General features: G+C 40.9%; 1 protein-coding gene across 3 annotated transcripts in view; it reads right to left on the bottom strand.

Annotated features, from left to right (window-relative positions):
• Nucleotides 1-3,525, bottom strand: part of NCAPG2 (non-SMC condensin II complex subunit G2) — a 59,782-nt gene extending 56,257 nt beyond the window's left edge. For all 3 annotated transcript variants that reach the window (XR_006104757.1, XM_042476540.1, XM_042476539.1), the window contains exon 1: nt 3,422-3,525. The gene's annotated coding sequence lies outside the window, so the exon portion shown is untranslated. The remainder of the gene's footprint in view (nt 1-3,421) is intronic.
• Nucleotides 3,526-8,321: the final 4,796 nt, after the last annotated feature.

Here is an 8,321-nt window from a genome sequence, read left to right on the forward strand (position 1 = left end):
TACACCTTTTGGGGCACCGTCGCTCAGCAGAAATGCTTTCTGTACGTATTTAAATAAATATATGGAAGAACGACTGTCTGTGTCAATAGGGCAGAACAAGTTGCATTTGCTCAGAAAATAGCTCCTTAATTACAGCTAGCGGTCATTCTAACCTCCTTACTATCCTACACAATTACAACACTTTTCAGAGAAGACTGACAAAGAGCGAAGCAACACTTCTGCAAATCCGCTCACTCTCTGTAGTAAAAAGTATATAGTAGGCCCTTGGTATCCTCTGGGGCTTGGTTCCAGAACCCCCCATGGATACCAAAATCAGTGGCTATTCAAGTCTCATTAAAGACAATGACACTGTAAATTAATGTCCCTTATATAGAATAGCAAAATCAAAGTTTGCTTTTTGGAATGTACATATTTTTGGAGTATTTTCAAGCCATGGATGGCTGAATCCTTGGATATGGAGGGCTGACTGTACGGTGCCCCCAAAAGGTGTACTGAAATAGGGAAATTTCTTGCCCTATTGAATCAACTCTGTCCATTTATTTATTCACAAAATTTCTAGCTGCCCCATAACCAAGTTTTTGTGTGCAATATGCACAGTTTATCAACAACGACACAGAAACAATAGAGGTGAGAGAAATCAACCAACTCAGGCAAATCTTATAACTTTAATGGGACTTGAGCATTCATGGATTTTGACAGCCACAGGTGCACTCCAGAGAATACCAAGTGCCCATGGTAAATATATTAATAAAGGCAGAATGACTTTTTCTCCTACATACTTTTTTTTTGCCTTTTTGTGGGCAGCTCTGCCCATAACAAAATCTCTTTTTGTGATGTGCAAAGATTGTGAAATGTACTCAACCCATCAGCATTATGAATTCGTGCCTTATTTGCAGCCATAAGGAAACAAGCATTTTCTTCCTACAGCCCCAGTGCAGTAATAACAGTAGTTGAACCATATTTCCACAATAGATGAAATTTGAGAGACAATTTTTTCAACAGCTTAGAACTGGGAGTTTTGCTAACAAAAGACCTAACGTAACTTTTTGGGGGGAGTTTTCAGACTATGAGATTGGCTCAAATTGCAATCAGAAAAATCAGCAGTAGCAGAACACGTTATAAACCATCCTGGGCATAAAATGCTGTTTGAAAACACTGAAATTCTGGACCATGCCAACAACTATCAGGTCAAAATGCACAGGGAAGCCGTTGAAATCCATAAACATCTGGACAACTTCAACAGGAATGAAGAAATGCTTAAAGTAAACAAAGTTTGGCTAGCAGTCCTGAAAAACACCAAAGTCAAGACCCAGAGAATGCAAATGAAAACTACCCAGGGTGAGGGGGGTTTCCCAGCAGACATGGATCACTATTTAAATAGACACCATGTAGACCTTGCCATTCAGCCACAGAATACACAGATAAACATATAAATCTCTTCCTCTCAACCAACAGTATATATACCCCACTCTCTCTCATGCCAGCATTCTCTGAAGATGCCAGCCACAGATGCTGGCGAAACGTCAGGAATAAACTCTTCCAGATCTCAGCCTCATAGCCCGAAAAACCTGAAAAAAAGCTATGGATGGCGGCGGCTGTGAAAGCCTTTGACTTCACACCTAACATAACTCTGGCAGCATTTGACATAACAGACCAGACAACCCTCTCTTCCCAAGTTACTTTTGCATAGAGGAGCAGAGAAAACCATCAGGCAGTGTATTATGTTTGAGAAATTAGCTTGCAATGTCCTCTGAAAATCTCAGCTATTATATGTTCTGGCTGTCTATGAAATGGCTAGGACAAAGAGAATTATTTTAAGTTATGTTTTAATTTTACAATTCCTGTTTTGTGAATGAAGGCATAGGTAGGTCATGTAGAAGGCAATAGAGGGGATAGAGGAGAATGTTAGTATGTAAGAAGAATGGAAAATGGTGAATGGAAACTTGGTAGATTAGGAAGGAGAAAGATTATGGAAGGCTGAATTATGTAAGGAGAAGATACTGAGAAGGAAAGAAGAGAAGAGAAGAACGGAGAAAAGAACAAGAGAACTAGCAAGATATAGCGGGATGAAATATCTACGACCTCAAGTATCATAATTTATGTGTGTGTGATGTTTTAATTGATAAGTGATTGGTGATTAGATTGTTTTCAGATTTTAACCAATAAAATTTATAAATAATAATAATAATTCCCGTTTTTACACTTAGATTGTATGCCTGACAGCAGGTTTTTATCTGCATTTTGTATATTCGTTATGTAAAGCACTGCAGTAATAATAATAATAATAATAATAATAATAATAATTATAATGTACTATGTTGGGGTGTATGTTGGAAAGCAAGCCCAGAATACTTCCAAACAGCATGGAGAGCACCCAAGAGACTTGCAAAGTCTGCAGTTATAGTCTGCGGATTGCCCATGATAGCCACCTGGCCTAATTGGCCAACTGCTCCCTCGTTTACTAATTGCAGGCTTACCTTATTCTGGTTATACCTGCCATTGGCTACACCTTCATCCAGTCACAACTCGCTGTGCTGACTTGCACACTCTGACATAATCATGTAATTATTACAATGTAATAATGTAAATAATAACAATAATAATAGTAACAATCATGGTAAACATGGCATAGTGGTTTGAGCGTTGGACTATGACTCTGGAGACCAGGGTTCGATTCCCAGCTCAGCCATGAAACCCATTGGGTGAACTTGGGCGGGTCACACTCTCTCAGCCTCAAGGGAAGGAAATGGCAATCCTCCTCTGAACACAACTTGGCAAGAAAACCCCCAGGATAGGGGTGCCATAAGTCAAAAATGACACACAGCCAAGCTACTTGATGCACTTTGAATTCAGTCTGTAGCAGCTGAAACTGGGACATGGTTAAGAACAGGTGCCAAAGTGGAGAGCAGCAGAGGGTTATTCAGGTTCAGCCTCAGCCACAGCTTGAGTCTCCTTTATCTGCAGTTCAGTATTATGTACAAAATCACTCTCAGGCTGTGTCTACAAGGTGTAGAAGCAAAGTAAGTGAATTTAACGTTTGGACTTGACCCATAATGCCTATGCAAAATACTGCAAAACACCCCTGTTTCCTTGATAAAGCAGACTTAACTTGTACTAACTTTAAAAGAATAATCATCATCATCATCATCTCTTGCAGGGCTTTTTTTTGCAAGCCTAAAATGTTGGCAATAATACTATCTTTAAATATAAATAAATAAATACTGTAAATATTTTCCCAAGAGTAAGCCCGCCCAAAAACAAAAATGCATGACTCCCTGCACAGCCCCTTCTTGGAAACATCTGGTTTATCTGACAATATTTAAAGAAAAAATAAAATTATATATATATATATATATATAAAATCCTGCTCCAAAGAAAGCACCCGCTCGCCTTTCCCTTAAGAAGCAAACTTGAGACTCACAACAAAGAATCCATCTTTTCAGTTTAGCGCGCGCGCTCTCTCGCCATCCGGTTCGAATTCTCCCGCGGGCGGCGTCACTAAAAGAACCATCCTTCGGCGCTCACTGCGCATGCGCATGCAGGCGGACGCCTCCGTCCTCCCGAAAGCGTTCGGAGAGGAACGGCGAAAGGAGACGATGTAGGCGCGTTCTCTCTCGCGCGCGCCCCCGATCTCCTTCTGCGCATGCGCACTTGTGCTTTTGGGCCGCTGAGACGTTTTATTATTCTTCCCCTTCCGCACTGGAGAAATAATCCAGTTTGACACCGCTTTAACTGCCCTGGCTCAATACTAGGGAAATTCTTGGAATTTAATAGAGAAGGTTAAAAGTCTCACGAAGCTACAATTCCCAGAATTCCCTAGCGTTGATCCATGGCCGTTAAAGCGGTCTCAAACTGGATTATTTCTGCAGTGTGGACAAGAAAAGAAAACTTTATTAGGACAATTGAGGGGCAATTTAAGTAGTTAAATAAATAAGTTTTTTAAATGTGTTATTATATATATATACATATATATATATATTAACCTTTCTAGTTTTAATTTTGTTATGTTAAACATTTAAACTTTTACTATTTATTAGGCTATTTAATAGTTTCCTAAATGTATATTATTATATTATTATATTATTATTATTATTATTATTATACATATTAATAGAGTTAATGTGTTTTTATCGTGCGCTGCTTGGGTCCCTTTTTGGAGAAAGGCGAGATAAAGATTAAATTAAATTAATAAAATATTTTAATTTTTTATAAATTTTATCACAACTATTTTAAACAATTTCTTAAGCTCCCCCCCCCCAAAAAAAAATCCTCTTGTGAATTGGGCCTCTCTCAAAGCAAATGGGCGGAATAGCATTCCTGAGTTCTTAATGGCAATTTACAGTATACTGCAAAGCAAATAGAATTACATCTTGATCCAGCAGGGACCAGCGTCCTCCTTTTCCAGGAATGTCCTACGTTTCAACTTCTGTTCCGGGTTTCAAGGACATGCAGAATAATCCAGAATAATCCGATTGCACCACCTGAACCACAGCTTGGCTCTCATCTGTCCTGGCAATACACCTGGAATATGTGCCCGTTCTGGGATCCTTAAAAGGACGTGAAAAATGGGCTGTCCCAAGGAAGGCAACCAAAATGTGAGGGTCTGGAAACCATGAAGCCTATGGGAACGACTTAGGGAACTGGGGATGTTTAGCCTGGAGAAAATAAGGTTAAGAGGTGATATGAAAGCCCTGTTTAAATACTTGAAGGGATGTCATATTGAGGAGGGAGCAAGCTTGTTTTCTGCTGCTCCAGAGACTAGGACCCGGAGCAATGGATGCAAGCTGCAGGAAAAGAGATTCCATCTCAACATTAGGAGGAACTTCCTGACAGTAAGGGCTGTTCGACAGTGGAACAAACTGCCTCGGAGTGTAGTGGAGTCTCCTTCCTTAGAGGTCTTCAAACAGAGGCTGGATGACCATCTGTTGGGGATGCTTTGATTGTGAGTTCCTGCATGGCAGAATGGGGTTGGACTGGATAGCCCTTGCAGTCTCTTCCAACTCTATGATTGTATGGTGTGCTTGTCACCTAGCCTCACACAGCTCCTTGGTCCTCTATGGTTAAATGCTAGTACTGCAGCCACAATGTGAAGTCAAAGGCTTTCACGGCCAGCATACATAGTTTTTTGGGCTATGTGGCCTGTGTTCTGGAAGAGTTTATTCCTGATGTTCCACCAGCAGCTGTGGCTGGCATCTTCAGACAATGCTGGCATGGAAGAGAGTAGGGTATAAAATATTATTATTATAATTATTACGATTTATTTATATAGTGCTGTAGATTTACTATATATTTACTCTATACACACACACACACACACACACACACACACACACACATATATATATATATATATATACACATACTGTGTGACCCTTGCTTGAGAAGAAACCATCCTGGGCATAAAATGATTTTTGAAAACACTGACATTCTGTGTCATAGCCAGCCATGACGAGGAGGAACCTGAGGCTGCGCCAGGCCCCAGTTCTGCCCTGCCAGATCCCATCTCTGCGCTCCCAGCCCCAGTGGATTTGGCTCAGCCAGACCCTAGCTCTGTGAGGTCTTCTCCAGTGGAGCCTGAGGCTCAGCAGCCCAGCCTTGCTCCAGAAGACTTGGGAGACATAGAGCACCAGAGCATTGAGGTTTCTGCCTTTAGCCAGAGAAGATCACAAAGGGCTTGCCTTCATTGTTCCAAGAGGCTTGCTGAGAAGCACTCATTAGGCAATCAGCAGCTGTAATAAAGGAGCTAGATATAAGGCACCTGGCAGACACTGAGCTCTTGCCAGAGATTATTAGTTCTCATTAGTGAATGCTGCTTGATCTGGCTCCTGGCTTCCTAGACCCTTGACTGCCTTTGAATCCTTGACCTCAGACCAGACCTTTGGCCAACCCTATGGTACTCTAGATCTTGGGCTGGACTGGTAGTGTGGCTCTCGGTAAACCTGAACTTTGGACTGCCTAGTGGCTTATTCTATTGGACGTCATTTGGCATTGTGAAGGAACTGCTCAGCATGGTTATCTTGCCCAGCAGGCTCTTATCAGCCGTGTGAGTGTCTGTGTTGGTAGCATTCCCAGACATTCTGGACCATGCCAGGTCAGAATGACAGGGAAGCTATTGAAATCCACAAATGCCTCGACAACTTCAACAGGAAGGAAGAAACCCTTAAACAAAGTTTGACTAGCAGTCCTGAAAAACACCAAAATCAAGACCCAGCAAATGCAAATGAAAACCACCCAGGGTGAGGGGGATTCCCAGCAGACAATGGATCACTATTTAAATAGACACCCTGTAGGCCTTGCCATTCAATAACAAAACAATACACAAATTAACATGTAAATCACATACTCTCAACCAAGGGTCACACAGTACAGTACAGTACAGTACAGTATGTGTGTGTGTGTGTGTATATATATATATATACACACACACACACACACACACGCCCCACTCCCTTCCATGCCAGCATTCTCTGAAGATGCCAGCCACAGATGCTGGCAAAAGGTCAGGAATAAATTCTTCCAGAACATGGCCTCATAGCCCAAAAACCCTACAAAAAACTATGCAGCCACAACGTTGGTGAATTCAATCCTGAGGAGCTCCAAGGTCCACTCAACCTTCTATCATTTCATAGGTTGGTAAAATGAGTTCTCAGCTTACTGGGGGCAATTGGCTTAGACATTGTAAACCACTTAGAGACTTCTGAGTTCAGTATGAAGCAGTATAGAAATGTAAAAGCTCTTTATAATTAATCCCTGATGCTCCTGCCAGAGAGGGGCTGATTTAAGTCTCACCTCTTGCAAAGCACGGCAGTATCCCAAATGCCTGCAGCTTCCATTTCTAAACAAATGCTGGAGCACAAATTGCAGTAATCCATCAATTAATTCTCGAAGCCCTAGAGGTGTTCATCTCTTGCAGAAAAAACAACAACAATGGGCAAACTTGTAGTGCCTAAACAAATTTATTATGGCATAAACCTGAAAGGAGCAGAATCGACATAATCCTAAAAGGTTTGTGCCGTAATGAGGGAGACTCTTGTTTTGCTTTGTCAATTCTTTTTTTCTTCTTTCCCAGCTCTAAAAACGGGGTAAACTCACTGAAGCACAGCTGTCCATGAATTTGGATTTGACATAGCATATTAGACACAGTTCTTTTATTTTGTTTTAGCCCTGCGGCTAAAAATGTGACAAGGAAATCACAGCAGGCTGCGTTGTAACAAACATCAGCTCTGAAGTGATATGCCAGAAAACCCAAAGGAAGGCATGTAGGGCTTTGCAATTCTTCTAAGAACCACAAGTGCACCGTAATAATGAGCCCACCACCTTTTGTCAGTTTTTAAGGGGTGCCCTCCTTCAATACGCCTAAATTGCAGGCCTCCATTTTTGACATGTCTTCATGCCGGTTTGGAATAATCTATACCTTTTATATTAATCTCACAGTCTTTATCGTTGTCCTGTCAATTTGAGGGGAAGCAATCTTGGGAAGGGGGCTTTCCATGCGATGTTGCTGAGCAACAGCAAATGCAGCATTGCTTCCATGCTGTCTTTTCACCAGGCAATATCACATTTTCTTCCTGTTAAATGAGCCCTCCGACTAGCTGTCAAGTAGCCTAGAATCCCTCAGGCAAGCCATTATAATTTATTATTATTATTATTATTATTATTATTAATTACTATTATCAACAGCAATACAAGTAAAATATTCTCTGTGATATTTACACAGTCGATAGCTGGAGAACTCTTTTGACTGCATACCATCCATGCCCCTTCAGGAATAGTTATTTTGACGCGAGAATCAGTTTTATTTTACACACACTTGATTTGAGCTGTGAGACCCGTTCAGGAATGCCAATCTATACTATAGGGAAGCCTATTGTATATTCTACTGGGGAAACTTTTTCAATATATATATATATATTCCCCCTTTATGAGTCACATTTAATTAAAGCGTCCTTCCATTTCTGTTCCACCTTTCATTTGTTATACATTTTATATCCCACTTTCCTGGGATTGGTGCAGCAGCAAAAATACTCAGTGTTACATTATTCTAATTCACAACTACAACACACCTGGGCATTTCCCTTGCCCATGTGCATGCATGTTTGGTTGTTTGGAAGCTAACACTGTGCAGCAGAAAGCCCTGGGAATTTGACAGTTGCAATGGAGAAGAATATTAAACTGAAGCTTTGCATAAAAGACATGTTAAGACTCCAACCAAATTTCATTTGAAATGAGAGACATTTAAAAAAATAATACTAAGGAGAAAGGAAGGCGCATGAACACAGCCCGGCTGTTTTAAGAATATAATAGCCACCCCGATAAAGTGC

Source organism: Sceloporus undulatus, chromosome 6 (genome assembly GCF_019175285.1).
Source record: "Sceloporus undulatus isolate JIND9_A2432 ecotype Alabama chromosome 6, SceUnd_v1.1, whole genome shotgun sequence".
Classification (NCBI taxonomy): Eukaryota; Metazoa; Chordata; class Lepidosauria; order Squamata; family Phrynosomatidae; genus Sceloporus; species Sceloporus undulatus.